Genomic DNA, 19,053 nt, shown 5'->3' on the forward strand with positions numbered 1-19,053 from the left:
TTGTATGAAGAATGCATTAAAAATTAGACCTCTCCATTCTACTTATCCGGACATTTTCCTCGGAAGAAGTTTTAAGAACAAAAGCAGAGCGGTCCGAACAGCCAGCAGTGCACAAACATATGGACTTTGGGGTTTAGTTCTTTTCTATCACAGAGGCATTTGTCAACCATATCATGGCTACAATTCCCTCGCCTTGTGTTGAAGCCAAATTTAATCACTGCCGTGCTGCTCTGCATACTAGTAATACAAAAGACACGAAATCAGAACTAAGGAGCGTGCAGGACTAGAGCGCCTTCTAGACCATTTACTTCCCCGATCTTGATTCATCTCCTCTGTTACATCTTCTTGCTCTGTCTGTGCTTTTGCTCTTGCGTTCTTAGGCCCTGACTTTATACTCTGCCGAATTTGTGTCATTTTCTTTACGCAAATTCGGCACAAACTTAACTGCATATATCTATATTTTGACACTAGACATGTCTAGTGTCAAAATATTGAAGTTTGCACCATTTTTTGGATGCGTGAACCCACCTTGCGTCAATGAAATGCAAGGTAGGCTTTCCCATCCAAAAAATGGTGCTATCCCCATAGCCCCATATTTATCCCCCTTGCTAAAATGGCGCACGGGTGGGAGGAGGGGCTAAATAATGGTGCGTAGCTTGCTTTGCACCATTATTTAATGCCCGGGTCAGACCAGGCGTTAGAGGACCTGTGGACCCATTTCCATGGTTAAACACTATGGAATGGGTCCAGAGGCGCCCTTCCCAAGCCCCAAGAAGACACTCACCAGAGGGACACTAGAGGATGGGGAACCCCATCACAAGTAAGTAGGGCAAGTATTTTTTTTTTCTTTTGCCATTGGGGACCTTAACAAGGGGCCCCCTACATGGCACTGGGGCAATGGCTATTCCCAGGGGACCTGGGTCCCCTGCACTGGCCATTGGGCTGGTGGGCATGACTCCTGTATTTTATAAGACAGGAGTCATGTTTTTGGTGGTTGTGAGCCAGGAAATGGGGCTAGTCTGGTTAGAAGCATTTTTTTTTTGCTTCTAACCAGGCTAGCTTTATTTTCTGACGCACAACCCTCTTCTTTCCTACCGCCACCACCACCTGGCTACCGTTTCCTTCTGAGACATTAGCACAAATTTAGTGCTGGCTTGCACCATTCCTTTAATATGGCGCCTGGCTGGCTCTGTGGAATGGCGCAAGCCAGCGCTATACTTTTTGCAGCAAAACTGCATTTGTGCAGTTTTGCAGCAAAAAGTATAAATCTGGGCTTTAGTGCCTGATTTAAGAGGCCCTACTGTCACCTTAGCGTCACCATAGTGTCACTTTTTTTAGGCTAAGGTGGCGCTAAAGTGGTTTTTTACACGTCTCATATTTACAAAGTGGCGCAATGCATGCATTGCGCCACTTTGTAAACCCTTGCACCACATTATGCCTGTGCCTGGCTTAATGTATGCAATGGGGCGTTCTCCTGTTGGGGGGGGGGGGGGTTCAAAAAAATTGCGTAAGCAAATCTAAGAGATTTCCTTGCATATTTGTTTTGGCACTTTTAACGCCTGTTCAGAGCAGGGGTTAAAAAGGGGCATGCCATTGAATGTGAAATATTGGAGCTACTTCTGCAGACTACATCAATAGCGTCAGGAATTCTGATGATATTGCCCCCTACCCTGCCCCAGGGTGTGCCGTATTTTAGATACTGCACACACATGGTGGCAGAAGGGGGCATAAGGGGTGCAAGGAAAGTGATGCTGCACTCTGTGCAGTGCCACTTTTCCTAAATCAGCCCCTTAAGGTCTAAATTCAAGATATGCGTGAATGCAAATGCTCTGAACTACCTGGATACCGCTCCAGTTCCTGCCCCTGAGAGCTAAAAACTGGAGGGTCTAGAATCATAGTGCCTTTCCCAGATAGCTTGGGTATGTCCTTTTGTAGGCAAGTGAAAGCTACTTGGACTTTTTGTTCTTAGCACTTAGGAGCCTGTGGGTCTTTAGCACTTTATAAGTGGCTTAGGACTAGATCGAGCACTTTGAAGTACATTGGGCCAGATTCACAAGGCCCTAGTGCCTCCTTGCGCCACACTAGTGTAATTTTTTTATGCTAATGAGGCTCAAGGAGGCGATTTTCACTGCACCATATTTACAAAGTGCACTTTGCAACCCCTTGCCCTACATTATGCCTGTGCCAGGCATAATGTATGCAAGGGGGGAATTCCGGCTTTAGGATGCTTGCAAAAATGGTGCAGTGAAGTCTAAAAATTTCACTGCACCATTTTTGGTGTCATTTTTTATGCCTGCTCAAAGCAGGTGTTAAAGTGATGCACCATTTTAATCAACGGCCTCCTTGCACTTTGCTGCGCTAGTCTCAGTTTTTGATGCTTGTGCAGCAAAGCACCACAATAGCATACATTTTTGACGCTATTGGCCTAAAAGTAACATATTGTGTCATTAGGTGGGGCAGTGACGACGCAAGAAAACTGGTGCATCAGCACTGATGCGCCAGTTTCTTGTACATATGCCTCATAGAGTCTTCATCCTGACGTTTCAATTTGCAGTTTGTTCCACCTGCTGTTGCAAACATCAAACCTATTAAAAATTTACTCATTTACCTATAGCAAATGTTATAATATCATTGTCTTTGGCCATGAACACTTATTTATTGTCTAAGCAACCATTTACAGTCTCTTTTAAAATAAAACAGTGAAGGTAAGCTTATTTTCTCACTAAAATGTTAAAAGTAACATTTAGTCCAAGAGATGGCGCTGTGGGCTTAGTTTTTTGCGTACTGGACCTCATCTATTCCGTTATCTCTCTTCATTGCCTTTTTTTACAACTTCAGAATGAGTAGCTCATAATTTGGAGGCCACACTGGCCATAGAAATTGCTCAAACAAACGTAAGCAGACAGCATGCACAGACGACCTGCCTGTTCACCCTTTTGTGGCAGTCCCTCAAAACAACACTATTGAAGAGCAAGCAGAAAGAATGAGAAATTTTGTCGCCTTTGCAGTACATCGTATCCCTAAATGCTCGCACTATTTCTGGTACTACTCAGTAGGGAACGGTGTATTTTCTCTTTAATGATTGGATGTGTGATTTCATAGTAATACCACTAGTAGTGTATAGTTACTATATAATACCACAAGAGAAGGGTCAGCCTCCTGAATTGTGCCCTTTTGGAAAGTTGTTAAGCAGGGTCACTGAGGTGACATACATTTATGAGCTCAGAAGCTGTTACAGCATCTTCTACTCTGGTCTCCGCACTCTCGTGCAAACACCTCCTCACTTGCAGTTGAGTCGCCCTTCTTAAAATGATCTTCACCCTACAAATTAGCAAAATGCCTGACAGACTTCAATGGAGGACTTTTTTTCATCTCATTTGACTCTATTGGGGTCACCTTCTAAAACCTTTTAATCTCATTTCACGAGGCACTGCAAAGCTGAAAGCATATGGAAAAAAATCTTGTAAATTGGGTAGAGGGAGCTTTTTCCCACCGTTTGTCTGACAGAACAAGTGGGTATTACTTGCTGAAATCTTCCATCTGAGAATCACATTCTCAAACGTTCACTCAATCACTCGTGTATTATCGCTTGCTAGTAGACTCCCTGACGTTTCAGCATGTACACTCGTTCACCTGTACTTGTCTAGTAGCACACTAGGGTGACTGGGAAGAGAGCATTGGCCTGCTGTGTGCAACCCTTCGACTGTCTGGATACCGTATAGTTTTAACTTTTCTTTATATTGCTAGCGTTGTAGAGGGTTCTGAAGCGGCCTTATAGCGGCATGTTCGAAGTACTATGTATAAAATACTTAAACAATCAGGGGGTCATTCTGACTCCCGCCGGCCGCGGTAACCGCAGGGCCGGCGGGAGCCGCCAGAATACCGCTGCACGGTCAGAAGACCGCTGCGGTTATTCTGGGTTTCCCGCTGGGCTGGCGGGTGACCGGCAGAAGGCCGCCCGCCAGCCCAGCGGGAAACACCCTTCCACGAAGATGCCGGCTCCGAATGGAGCCGGCGGAGTGGAAGGGGTGCGACGGGTGCATTTGCACCCGTCGCGATTTTCAGTGTCTGCATGGCAGACACTGAAAATCTTTGTGGGGCCCTGTACACACATGCAGACACCACTCACATTCACACAACACCCTCCTCCGCCCTCCCTGTTTTGGACATTCAACTTACCTTTTCTGGAGAGGTGGTCGTCCAGGGGGGGATGTGTCCTGGCTTTTTCCACCACTGACAGGACTCCACCATGTCATATCACTGATCGTAATACGGAGGGCGGAGTCTTGTTGGCGTGGCGGTGGTGGAACCGCCTCACTTCTTCCGTCAGCAAGGCCGATGGGGTCGGATTTCTGCCTGTAAATGGGCAGAAATCCTACCTAAGTCAAAGTATGGCGGTCTTTGGTCTGTTGGCAGCAGTGGCTTTGGCAGTCTTGGAAAAAGACTGCCAAAGTCATTATGACCACCATTATCACAAAGGAGGGAAAAGACAAAAAAGTGCGGTGAATTATCCAATCTTTGATTTGCACAAAAGAGCATTCAACCACTCTTCACCAGCAAGGGAGAAAGTGAATCAAGTTCAGCTGGCCCCGATTCAACATCACACTTGGATGCAAGGTGCAGAAACAAACCTTCCACCCAGACAACGCCAGAATCCGTACATAATCTTCAAATAAACAAAATCTACTCACAGGTTGTAAAGACACTACCAGGGCACAACCAAGATCACACTTTGTTGAATTATCAAATGCTTCACACATGACTCCTGAGCAAACAGCAGTACAGCCAGGCCTAAGTAGGCCAGTGGAAAATCTGTCTGCCACAGAGACCCACTCAGAAGAGTAGAACTGCATCAGGGCCTTAAAAGCCAGCAAACAGAATTCTGTGCACAACACCGTGAGACCTACTGTACAGAGAGGGGACTCAGACAAACAGATCAATCAGACACACAATGGATCAGTAGGATCTAGCCGTCACTGACTGCTCAACTCACAAGACAGCACTGGGAGAGCGCAATTACGAATGGCCACCTCAGCTACCAAAAAGCTCAAGGAGCAAATGAGGCTCTACAGAAGGACTCCAAACCTGCATTATTGATCTTCACTCCTAAATTTACAACGAGAGGGCCAGGCGACATCTTAAATCCATATCTTAACTAGCATACCCTCACTATCCTATCTAACATGAGCGCATCTAGGGCCATATTTATACTCTGGTTGCGCCGAATTTGCGTCGTTTTTTTCGACGCAAATTCGACGCAGAACTAACGCCAACTAACGCCATATTTATACTCTGGCGTTAGACGCTTCGGGCGCCAAAGTGCCCGGAGTGTGCGTCATTTTTTAGCGTGAACCCCTTCCTTGCGTTAATGATATGCAAGGGAGGCGTTCCCGTCTTAAAAAATGACTCCCAGGCCTTTACGTGGTATTTATACTCCCGGGCAAAAGAGATGCCCGGGAGTGGGCGTGGCCAAAAACGGCGCATTTGTGCCGCTTTTTAACGCCTGGGTCAGGGATGGCGTTAAGGGACAAGTGGGCTCAAAATGAGCCCAGAGTGGCCTCCCCTGCCCCCAGGGACCCCCCCTGCCACCCTTGCCCACCCCAGGAGGATACCCAAGGACGGAGGGACCCATCCCATGGACATTCAGGTAAGTTCAGGTAAGTATTTTTTTTTTTATTTTTTGTGGCATAGGGGGGCCTGATTTGTGCCCCCCTACATGCCACTATGCCCAATGACCATGCCCAGGGGACATAAGTCCCCTGGGCATGGCCATTGGGCAAGGGGGCATGACTCCTATCTTTACAATGATAGGAGTCATGTTGATGGGGGATGGGCGTCGAAAAAATATGGCGCAAATCGGGTTACGACGATTTTTTAGCGTCAACCTGAATTGCGCCATTTTAAGACGCCATAACGTCATTTTTTCCCAACGCCGGCGCTGCCTGGTCTACGTGGTTTTTTTCCACGCACACCAGGCAGCGCCGGTCTGATTGCGCCGTCTAACGCCATTCCATAAATACGGCGCCCGCATGGCGCTTCAGAATGGCGTTAGACGGCGCAAAAATTTTTGACGCTAAACTGCGTTAGCGCAGTTTAGCGTCAAAAAATATAAATATGGGCCCTAAGGTCAGTGAATTGTGAGCACTATCATTGGATCAGTCAAAGAGAGTACACATTGAATGAATGGTCATACATGGTTGATGCCTGTAACATTATGACAGAAAAGGAGCAAATCAGGGAAAAGGATATGTTCATAAGCACCTTTGAGACTGAAAAATGTCCCCACATTTTGCTACACAGACCACATCACTCAAGCATTGAGGCGAATTGAGGTGGGTCTTGAGAGGTACAATGCAAATGCCATATGGCTCTCGGGAGAGTAAGATGACAAGCGGCACAGGCGAGAGATTGTGCACTACAGAGCCTAGAGCCCATACATGCTCGGAAGTGCCTGATTGGACCTGGCAACCAGCAGTTCTCCAAACGAAGGAGCTGCAGAACTCCTAACACCGTAGGGAACATGGAAAAAAGCATTAGAGACATGATCAGGAGCATAAGCTGGAATGTGGCAGGCCTGAACCCTTTAGTAGCCAATAAAAACACTATGGATTTTCTTAACACTGGTGACATTCTATGCCTACAGGAAACGTTGGGGTTTCAGGCAATCCGCTCCGCAGATCACAAGATAAACCTTTTTGGTAGACCAATGGGCTGATTTTCAGTATATGTGAAATTACATCTGAAGTCTCAGTTAAACGTACGGAGTAATAGTGCATAGGACATGCAGATTCTCATCATAAATAGCATAAAACTGGATGGATCATCAATTCCAGTTATTGTGGTAAATATATACGTCAATCTACATAGTGAGGTTAAAACAACAAATGCCTTGCGTATCACTGACTTGATAAAAGCCACTTTCTACAAGCACCCGAGACATGAGTGCATCGTGGTTGGAGACTTCAACACTTGCAATATGTCCCGACCGGAGACAAGGCAAAGCAACCGCAGCAGAAGCATTCTGGAAGCCTGCATCAGTGATTTCGAAGTGGGCTCAGCTGACCAAAAAGTATCTGTGCAGGATAAATAAAAAAAAATGTAAAGCACGAATCTCTTAAGCAGATATGCAAGTTACAGAATCCAACACGGAACTGAAAGTGACCACCACCCTATAATCATCAAGGTCAGTATCAGCGCGTTGATCCACAGGGAATACAATTCAGTAGGTCACCAAATCTCCACTAACATCGGCCTACTCATAGAGTTAAATGGGGCCTGGCATGTGCTACCAGATACCCTCGGTGGAAAGTAGCTAGTGCTCTCCTGTATACGGGCTCTGTGAATCATTGGGCTGTAACAGTCGAACAGCTATTTTAAGCCTTCACTGCACACAAGCACAGCAACCCGCGAGGAGTGCCTACTCGTGTACAGCAGCACTTTAAATTGGATGACAATAAAGAATTCAACGAAAGCAAAAGGAAGTGCCATTGTCCTAAGCTACTACACAGCCGAGAGAAGAGTGCGAGCATGGAAAGTCAGCTGAAGGAGGCCAAAAAATAACATTAAAAAAATCTGGAAGTTAAAGAAAAGTCATATAGAGGAGGAATGGGAACATATATACCACTTTTTACTATCCTGTAAGTCGAGGGAGTTCTGGGGCTATGTTTGACAAACAGAGACGCACAAGGGAAATGCTGTCCCAGCAGATGAGTGGGTGGCATACATAAAACTTTACAGCGAACCAGTTAAAACTGACGACAATTTAAGGATGCCCTTGATGGTAACCTGGAAGACCTGGAGGTGGTCCCAATAGGGGTCTCTGAAAAAGAGACATCAAGCATCCTGAAGGGCACCCGGAAAGACAGAGCCCTGGATTAAACGGTCTACATGGGAGAATCTTTCAGGAAGAATGGGAACCCTGGGTCCCATATATGCACATAGCTAAAGATCAGTATGCAGTTCCAACACAGAGACAGGAAAGTTGTGATCAGGTCATTACCCCGGGGGGTGGAGGTATTATCCCCTTTGAGGAGCAAACACCCTCACATACTCCATAGGGTGTCATTCTTCATCACCAGTCAGCTCCTGGTTGGGCCGGTGCTGCAATGCCCATCGGGCATTGCAAGGGAGCTGTTTGCCGGAGATCTTTTAGACTGCTATGTGAATACTGAAGTGTAAAAAGTGTTGTGATATCTGAAGGGTGAGTAGATTGGTGAGTAAAGAGTTAAACATGAGTAAGAGCAGTCCATAGTTATTTTATTGTTCAGGAACTCTTGTCATGATTAAAAACAGGAATAAGCCAGAAGTGGGCACAATGATCCTACTGGCTCAAATGTGTAAACAAAAAAAAAATAAGTCAACATGTTTTTCACCTATTTAACCCCTTCGCTGCCAGGCCTTTTCCCCCTCCTGTGCCAGGCCTTTTTTTGCCTATTTGGGGCAGTTCGCACTTAGGCCCTCATAACTTTTTGTCCACATAAGCTAGCCAAGCCAAATTTGCGTCCTTTTTTTCCAACATCCTAGGGATTCTAGAGGTACCCAGACTTTGTGGGTTCCCCTGAAGGAGGCCAAGATATTAGCCAAAATACAGTGAAAATTTCGTTTTGTTCAAAAAAATGGGAAAAAGTGGCTGCAGAAGAAGGCTTGTGGTTTTTCCCCTGAAAACGGCATCAACAAAGGGTTTGTGGTACTAAATTCACCAGCTTCCCAGCTTTCAGGAACAGGCAGACTTGAATGTGAAAACCCAATTTTTCAACACAAATTTGGCATTTTACTGGGACATACCCCATTTTTACAATTTTTTGTGCTTTCAGCCTCCTTCCAGTCAGTGACAGAAATGGGCATGAAATCAATGCTGGATCCCAGACACCTAAACATTTCTGAAAAGTAGACAAAATTCTCAATTCAGAAAGGGGTCATTTGTGTATATCCTACAAGGGTTTCCTCCAGAAAATAACAACTGAAAAAGAAAAATAGTGAAATTGAGGTGAAAAAAACATCAATTTTTCTCTACGTTTTACTCTGTAACTTTTTCCTGCAATGTCAGATTTTTTAAAGCAATATACCATTACGTCTGCTGGACTCCTCTGGTTATGGGGATATATAGGGCTTGTAGGTTCATCAAGAACCCTAGGTACCCAAAGCCAATAAATGAGCTGCACCCTGCAGTGCGTTTTCATTCTATACCGGGTATACAGCAATTCATTTGCTGAAATATAAAGATTGGAAAATAGCTATCAAGAAAACCTTTGTATTTCCAAAAAGGGCACAAGATAAGGTGTTGAGGAGCAGTGGTTATTTGCACATCTCTGAATTCCGGGGTGACCATACTAACATGTGAATTACAGGGCATTTCTCAAATAGATGTCTTTTTTACACACTCTCCTATATTTGGAAGGAAAAAATGTAGAGAAAGACAAGGGGCAATAACACTTGTTTTGCTAATCTATGTTCCCCCAAGTCTCCTGATAAAAATGATACCTCACTTGTGTGGGTAGGCCTAGCGCCCGCGACAGGAAATGCCCCAAAACGCAACGTGGACACATCCCATTTTTTTTAAAGAAACAGAGGTGTTTTTTGCAAAGTGCCTACCTGTGGATTTTGGCCTCTAGCTCAGCCGGCACCTAGCGAAACCTACCAAACCTGTGCATTTTTGAAAACTAGAGACCTAGGGGAATCCAAGATGGGGTGACTTGTGGGGCTCTGACCAGGTTCTGTTACCCAGAATCCTTTGCAAACCTCAAAATTTGGCTAAAAAAACACATGTTCCTCACATTTCTGTGACAGAAAGTTCTGGAATCTGTGAGGAGGCACAAATTTCCTTCCACCCAGCGTTCCCCCAATTCTCCCGATAAAAATGATACCTCACTTGTGTGGGTAGGCCTAGCGCCCACGACAGGAAATGCCCCAAAACGCAACGTGGACACATCCCATTTTTTTAAAGAAAACAGAGGTGTTTTTTGCAAAGTGCCTACCTGTAGATTTTGGCCTCTAGCTCAGCCGGCACCTAGGGAAACCTACCAAACCTGTGCATTTTTTAAAACTAGAGACCAAGGGGAATCCAAGATGGGGTGACTTGTGGGGCTCTGACCAGGTTCTGTTACCCAGAATCCTTTGCAAACCTCAAAATTTAGCTAAAAAAACACATGTTCCACACATTTCTGTGACAGAAAGTTCTGGAATCTGAGAGGAGGCACACATTTCCTTCCACCCAGCGTTCCCCCAAGTCTCCCGATAAAAATGATACCTCACTTGTGTGGGTAGGCCTAGCGCCCGCGACAGGAAATGCCCCAAAACGCAACTTGGACACATCCCATGTTTTGAAAGAAAACAGAGGTGTTTTTTGCAAAGTGCCTACCTGTAGATTTTGGCCTCTAGCTTAGCCGGCACCTAGGGAAACCTACCAAACCTGTGCATTTTTGAAAACTAGAGACCTAGGGAAATCCAAGATGGGGTGACTTGTGGGGCTCTGACCAGGTTCTGTTACCCAGAATCCTTTGCAAACCTCAAAAGTTGGCTAAAAAAACACATGTTCCTCACATTTCTGTGGCAGAAAGTTCTGGAATCTGAGAGGAGGCACAAATTTCCTTCCACCCAGTGTTCCCCCAAGTATCCCGATAAAAATGATACCTCACTTGTGTGGGTAGGCCTAACGCCCGCGACAGGAAATGCCCCAAAACGCAACGTGGACACATCCCATTTTTTGAAAGAAAACAGAGGTGTTTTTTCGCAAAGTGCCTACCTGTAGATTGTGGCCTCTAGCTCACCCAGCACCTAGAGAAACCTACCAAACCTGTGCATTTTTGAAAACTAGAGACCTAGGGGAATCCAAGATGGGGTAACTTGTGGGGCTCTGACCAGGTTCTGTTACCCAGAATCCTTTGTAAACCTTAAAATGTGGCTAAAAAAACACATGTTCCTCACATTTCTGTGACAGAACGTTCTGGAATCTGAGAGGAGGCACACATTTCCTTCCACCCAGCTTTCCCCAAGTCTCCCGATAAAAATGATACCTCACTTGTGTGGGTAGGCCTAGCGCCCGCGACAGGAAATGCCCCAAAACACAACTTGGACACATCCCATTTTTTGAAAGAAAACAGAGGTGTTTTTTGAAAAGTGCCTACCTGTAGATTTTGGCCTCTAGCTCAGCCGGCACCTAGGGAAACCTACCAAACCTGTGCATTTTTGAAAACTAGAGACCTAGGGGAATCCAAGATGGGGTGACTTGTGGGGCTCTGACCAGGTTGTGTTACCCACAATCCTTTGCAAACCTCAAAATTTGGCTAAAAAAACACATGTTCCTCATATTTCTGTGGCAGAAAGTTCTAGAATCTGAGAGGAGGCACAAATTTCCTTCCACCCAGCATCCCCCCAAGTCTCCCGATAAAAATTATACCTCACTTGTGTGGGTAGGCCTAGCGCCCGTGACAGGAAATGCCCCAAAGCACAACGAGGACACATCCCATTTTTTTCACAGAAAACAGAGCTGTTTTTTGCAAAGTGCCTACCTGTAGATTTTGGCCTCTAGCTCAGCCGGCACCTAGGGAAACCTACCAAACCTGTGCATTTCTGAAAACTAGAGACCTAGGGGAATCCAAGATGGGGTGACTTGTGGGGCTCTGACCAGGTTCTGTTACCCAGAATCCTTTGCAAACCTCAAAATTTGACTAAAAAACAAATTTTCCTCACATTATGGTGACAGAAAGTTCTTGAATCTGAGAGGAGCCACAAATTTCCTTCTACCCAGCGTTCCCCCAAGTCTCCCGCTAAAAATGATACCTCACCTGTGTGGATAGGCCCAGCGCCCGCGACAGGAAATGCCCCAAAACACAACGTGGACACATCACATTTTTTGATAGAAAACAGTGCCTACCTGTGGATTTTGGCCTGTAGCTCAGCTGGCACCTAGGGAAACCCACCAAACCTGTGCATTTTTGAAAACTAGAGACCTAGGGGAATCCAAGATGGGGTGACTTCTGGGGCTCTGACCAGGTTCTGTTACCCAGAATCCTTTGCAAACCTCAAAATTTGGCTAACAAAAAACACTTTTTCCTCTCATTTCGGTGACAGAAAGTTCTGGAATCTGAGAGGAGCCACACATTTCCTTTCACCCAGCGTTCCCCCAAGCCTCCCAATAAAAATGATATCTCACTTGTGTGGGTGGGCCAGGTGCCTGCAACAGAATAAGGCCCAAAACTTGTAGAGACAGAGGGGATAGCACTTCGAGTTTATAAGGACATATTCTTTTATACATCTTTAGACTGACTCTGCTTTGGGGACCCACATAAGGGAGGTGTCATTTTACTTCAGAGACTGAGGGGAAAACTGGGGAGTAGGAATTTTGTGCTGGAGCGGTGATCCTACTAAGAGAATTCAGGAAAATATGCTTTTTTAAGCACATTTTGAGGTTTACAGAGGAGTCTGGGTAAAAAAATATTGGGGGAGCCACACAAGCCACACCTCCCTGGACTCCTTGGGGTGTCTAGTTTTAAAAAATGTCTGGGTTTGGTAGGTTTCCCAAGATGAAGGCCGCACCCAGGACCAAAAACACAGGTGCCCCCTCCCCCCCAAACACAGGTAGTTTTGTAATATATCATTTTGATGTGTCCACATACGTCCGTGATGTGCCAAACACTAAAATTGTGAAAAGAAACGCACTTAGGTTATGTGAAAAAGACCCCTCACCCACCGACCAAGTTGGTGGCATGCTTCATCATCGGGGTCCCACCCGAGGCACCTAGCGTGTCACAGGTGTGCTGCGACACCTGATTACAGCGGAGCAGGTTTTGTCATTTTTACCACACATACTGGTTGGATTTGACACGAGGGTGAGTGATGGTTCAGTGGATCAAATTTTATTAACAAGAGATTTCACAAAAATGAAATGCACTGTTAATAATTGAAAGGCAAAAAACTGAACCAATGACTCACAGCTCGTGAGCTGTAAAGCCGCGACAAAGCACCAACCGCTTTACAGTCCATTCACACACCTTTCATACATGACACGCACAAGACCATTCACACCGCCAGCCACTGGCCCAGCACATTACAACACTCACATCGACAGACCGCGCCACTCAAGGGCCCATCACTTACATACGCCCACATGCCTGATATAAGAATCACACCAGCTGATGGGAGTGTGGACTGGCATTTGACTGGCACCACCAGCCAAGCTCCACCCCACCCACACTGCCAGCCAAGCGCCACCCCACCCACACCGCCAGCCAAGCCCCACCCCACGCACACCGCCAGCCAAACCCCACGCACACTGCCAGCCAAACCCCACCCCACGCACACCGCCAGCCAAGCGCCACCCCAAGCACACCGCCAGCCAAGCGCCACCCCGAGCACACCGCCAGCCAAACCCCACCCCACCCACACCGCCAGCCAAGCGCCACCCCAAGCACACCGCCAGCCAAACCCTACCCCACGCACACCGCCAGCCAAGCACCACCCCAAGCACACCGCCAGCCAAGCGCCACCCCAAGCGCACCGCCAGCCAAACCCCACTCCACGCACACCGCTGGCCAAGCGCCACCCCAAGCACACCGCCAGCCAAGAGCCACCCCACGCACACCACCATCACTTTTTTTTTGTTTATAAACAACAAAGAAACCACTAACTAATTATAAAATAAGCACAAAACTACAAACACAAAAGCTCTAACTAAATACATGACAGAGATGCCAACCGTGAAACATATGAAAATATAAAACAGACAGCTTACGCTCACGGTATTTCCCAGAAGTTTTTCCTTGTGTGGTAACTTCTAAAACACCTGGACACACACAGCCCAGGCTTTGAAGGGCATTCAGGGCAGTACATCCGGCTCTCCCTCCGGATTAATCTCCGGGCATATACTCCACATTTCTTTGTGGGCAAGTCTTTTTTGGGAGTGGGAGGAATGTGATCTGGAAAGTGCCGATCTTTCAATCTAGCCACATCCTCCACCACTTGTACTCTAGGAACTCTTGCCGGTTCCACCACAATAAGGCTTTCTATCACGACTCCTGAAATTTAACAAATGTCATCCCTGACTCAGGTGAACAATCCTTGTATACAATGAAGGCATTAAAAGTTGCCAAATGAAATAAATATAGGGCCAACTTTTTATACCACACGTAAGACTTACGAAGAGCAGTGTAAGGTTCCAACCTCTGATCTACTCTATCAACACCACCCATGTGCCTATTGTAGTCCAAAATGCATGCAGGTTTGCGCACTTCCGCAACCTGACCCCAAACAGTCACAGGGGAAGTGCTCTCATCATGGATGGTAGATAGCATGTACACATCCCTCCTGTCTGAAAATGTCAGAGCTAGCAGCTCATTATTCTGCAAGGCACTGCACTGTCCCCTCTCAAGTTTTTTACAGACAAGCTCCCTTGGATAGCCTTTCCGGTTAGAACGGATTGTGCCACAAGCAACAGTGTCCACTCTAAACAACTCCTTGAACAACTGCACTCCAGTGTAGAAATTATCTACGTACAAATGGTGACCTTTGTTAAACAGCCGTTTAGCAAGTTCCCACACAATTTTTTCGCTAACTCCAAAAGTGGCCGGACAACCAGGAGGGTCAATACTGGAATCCCTACCAGTGTAGACCCGGAAATTATACACATATCCTGTACTGCTTTCTGACAACAGATACAATTTAATCCCATACTGTGCCCTCTTACTAGGAATGTACTGCTTAAAAACTAAACGCCCCTTGAAAAGGACCAAAGACTCGTCCACACTTATCTCTTTGCCTGGAACATAGACCTCTGAAAACCAATCTACAAAATGATCAAGGACAGGCCTAATCTTAAAAAGACGGTTACAATCAGGGTGATCTCGTGGCAAGGCTAAAGCATTGTCTACAAAATGCAGCATACGAAGAAGAAGCAAATACCGATTACTTGTCATAGTTGCAGGAAATATAGCCGTTGCCATCAAGGGACTAGTAGACCAATAAGAAGCCAGTGATGGCTTCCTGATCAACCCCATCAAAAAAGACAAACCTAAAAACTTTTTCATCTCTTCCAGATATGTGGGAACCCACTGAGTAGCTCTAGACTGAGGCTTAAGTCTGGCAGTGTTGTCCCGCAAATATTGTTCTGCATACAAATTAGTCTGCTTCACAATCTCTTCCAAAAAGACATCGTCCATAAACAAGTGAAAGAAATGGACAGGCAAAAAGTTTTCCGTATTAACTCTACAACCTGGGAGACCAGTAAATGCAGGTAACTGTGGCTGCTCCATGTTTGGGGCAATCCAGGTGTCAGGTCTTCCAATGGGAAACCCTTCAGCCCCAGGCTGCTGCACTCTTGGCACATCAATGTCCTCCTCTACAACAGGCCCTTCATCTGCACTGAGAGTAGCTTCCTCATCAGAAGAATACTCTTGGACAGAAAACTCACTTCCAGAATCTCCCGCTTCCTCCTCTGCCTCAGATGCAGAGTCAGTCTCGCAATCATGGTCTGAAGACGACTCAAAGAGCATGCGAACAACCTGCTGAGCGGTCACTCTGTGGCTAGCCATGATCCTCACTAACAACAAATGGATTGCGAACAACAACTAGCACTAAAATAAGTAATAAACAAAGTGTTGTTTTATCACAAAGAGTTATGTACTAAAAAAACTATACCACTCACTTGCCTGAAAAAGCTACTCACCAAGCAACTACTCTGCACAGACACAGCAATCACCAATGATATCCCACTAAAAATAAAAAATAAAAAAGGAAATTAGACATATGACAACACAAATATCATTGTGCTCAAATCTAAGGACAATTTCAAACACACAATACTGCATTTAGTACACCACCTACAAACACGTCATTCATGCATGTCAACAATACTCCTTTGGAGTAAATTGCTTTCACTTACCTAAAACATGCAACTATGCAAACCGCAGGACAACTACTGCCAAAACCGCAAGGATCCACAGCAAAGGAAGCAAAAGCGTTGAACTAGAAGAAAAAGAAGAAATAAATTGTTATAATCACTAATACAAATACTTCGCCAGTTGACAAACACCCCACCACCAAGAACTTAGAAATTGTCCCTGGTACCTAAGTGGATCCTGCCCCCCTCGGGGACAGATGGGTGTAAAAAAATTGGCCAATGTGCCCCCAAGGGGGGCAGAAATGGGCAACACCTCTGTGCGCCCTTTAGGGGGCGACCCTTCCCAAAGGGGGCACCCCCAGCACAAAACAAAAAAAAGGGGGAAAAAAAATAATCCCTGGCGTATTGGTGGTTTCTGCCCTCCTGGGGGGCAGATGGGCCTACAAAAATAGGCCCATCTGCCCCCAAAGGGGGCAGAGATGGCCAATACGAACTTTCCCTACTTTGGGGGGGCGACCGTTGCCCAAGGGGTGCCCCCAAACACACACCACACACATACACCACACAATCCCTGGTGCCAAGTGTGCTGCGACCCCCCCCGGGGGCCATATCGTCCAAAAACGTGGCTGGTCTGCCATTGGGGGGGTGAAACAGAAAAAAAAAATGCCCCCCAGGGGAGCGACCCTTGCCAAAGGGGTTGCCCACAAAATAAACAATAAAAACAAAATCCCTGGTGTCTAGTGGATTTCGCCCCCCCCCCCCCCGGGGGCAGATCGGCCAAAAAATCTGCGATCTGCCCCCGGGGGGGCGAAATACTAAAAAAAATAGCCCCCCAGGGGGGCGACCCTTGCCCAAGGGGTCGCCCCCAAAAGAAACATTTATTTACAAAGAAATCCCTGGTGTCTAGTGGATTTCCCCCCCCCCCCCCCTGGGGGCAGATCGGCTGAAAAATCGGCGATCTGCCCCCGGGGGGGAAAAAAACTAAATAAAATGGACCCCCGGGGGGGCGACCCTTGCCCAAGGGGTCGCCCCCACAAAACACAATAAAAACAAAATCCCTGGTGTCTAGTGGATTTCGCCCCCCCCGTGGGCAGATCGGCTGATAAATCGGCGATCTGCCCCCGGGGGGGGGGGGGGGCGAAACACTAAAAAAAATGGACCCCCGGGGGGGGCGACCCTTGCCCAAGGGGTCGCCCCCAAAATACACAAATAAAACAAAACCCCTGGTGTCTAGTGGATTTTGCCCCCCCTGGGGGAGAAATACTAAAAAAAAATAGCCCCCCAGGGGGTCGCCCCTTGCCCAAGGGGTCACCCCCAAAAGAAACACACAAAATAAAATCCCTGGTGCGATCGTGGAGCAGGAATCTAGGGAAAACAGGCACAGGGGGAAAGGAAAAACCCTTTCCTTTTCCCCCTGTGTCTGTTTTCCCCCCCCAAAACCTCAAAAAGGGAAAGGACTCACCTTTCGAGCTCCTTTCCCCTCGACGCGCTGGAAGCAAATGGCTTCCAGCGCGTCCCAGCAACACTTGATGATGTCGGTGCGCTGTGCGCGCGCTGACGTCATCAGATTGCCGGGGGGGGTCGGGGTGGAAGGGGAAGGGCTTCCCCTTCCATCCCCGCCTTGGGGGGTCCACAGGGGGGGCGCGCTAGCGCTCCCCCCAGTTCCCGTGCCTTGGACTAGGTGACCTCGTCCAAGGCACACGGGAACTGTAGCCTTGGACGAGGTCACCTCGTCCAAGGCACAGAACAGGTTAATGTCCAACAGGGATCAGGGGAATTCTTCTAACCCTTCAGACATCACACCACTTTGCATACTGATCTTTGGCTATAGTTACATGGGGCCATGTATACAGGACCTTGATCTGCCAGCGGTCCCTCCCTTGTTATATGATACCCTATACAACAAATGTATCTCAGCATCCGTCATCCCAGCTTCATGTAAAGGCTCCATCTTGCACCCTATACATAAAATGATAGGCTTATAGCCTGACTAGACATGGACGGTAAGGCCTTCGCTAAAGTGCTTTTACATGAACTGGAGGTTTGGATTAAAGAGAATACCATCATACCACAGTATCAGACAAGGTTCAGGCCAAACTCTTCTACCATGGGTAACTTTATTGCCCTTCTTATCTGGATACTAAGGCAATCAAAACCCCAATGTCCCCACCCTATGCTTGTTTCGTGGAATATAGTGGCACATTTCACGGTATTGACTGAAATTTCCTCTGGACAAAATCCACTTAGTGGGGTATACCTAGAAACGTACTCGTGGCCATACCATCGTTGTACACGGACACCTGGGTCTGGACTAAGATCACGCAGAATCATGTTATGGAAAAATCTATACAAACAAGGGCCTAAAGCAAGGATATGCTATTGGTCCCACCTTGTTTAATTTATACACGGCTGACTTGAGCGGGGAATTGTTGAAGGGCCTTTGAGTCCCCATCATGCAGTATGCTGATGATCTTGTCCTGCTGGACCAAATCAGGATTCTGCAACATAAGCAGTAATCAGGAATTACCATAAAGAAGTCTATGCGCTTGTCATGAATACCTCGTAAATATCCATAAAAGGAACATTAGAGAACATATCGCAAGTCATAAAAAATACATATCAACATGTCATGCCCATAGAAGGAACATCAGCACATATATGTAATGTCACCAAAGCAGGTAGTAAACCTATCAACCCCCCAAAGTCCATACTAGGCTCCTGGAGCCAATATCTCCTAAAAAGTACCTGTTTTGTGAAGAAGAGGCACTCCTTGTGCCTAGAAGCGGAGCATGGGGGGGCCCCTGGCGCTCATGTGCACACAACGGGGCCATGTGGTGCTCCTGGGGCAGAGGGGCGGTCGGCAGCCTCTCCACACAACGAACAGGCCCCTCCTGGGGCCCGCGATCTTGGTGGAGGCCTGCCTCGGCCTCCTCACACCCTGCACGTGGGGGCCAGGCAAGGCCCAACAAGCGATTATGGGGTGAAAGGAAGGGGTCCTCCGTCGAGGTCTCCCGTCCCTGTTTCTGGGGAAATGTGCCCGGTTGAAGAAGAAAGGAGTGTCCTGCCCCTATGGCAGAGACCAGGGAAGGGGGCATTCCCCTCGCCTTCCCCCGAGTCCTGTGGTTCGATAGTAAAAGGGGAGTTCTGGGCCTGGCAAGTAAATTTAGATGCCAGGTCCCTGTGGCAGAAAACTGCGCTCACAGGCCTGAGATAGGTTTGAC

Source organism: Pleurodeles waltl, chromosome 7, assembly GCF_031143425.1.
Source record: "Pleurodeles waltl isolate 20211129_DDA chromosome 7, aPleWal1.hap1.20221129, whole genome shotgun sequence".
NCBI lineage: Eukaryota > Metazoa > Chordata > Amphibia > Caudata > Salamandridae > Pleurodeles > Pleurodeles waltl.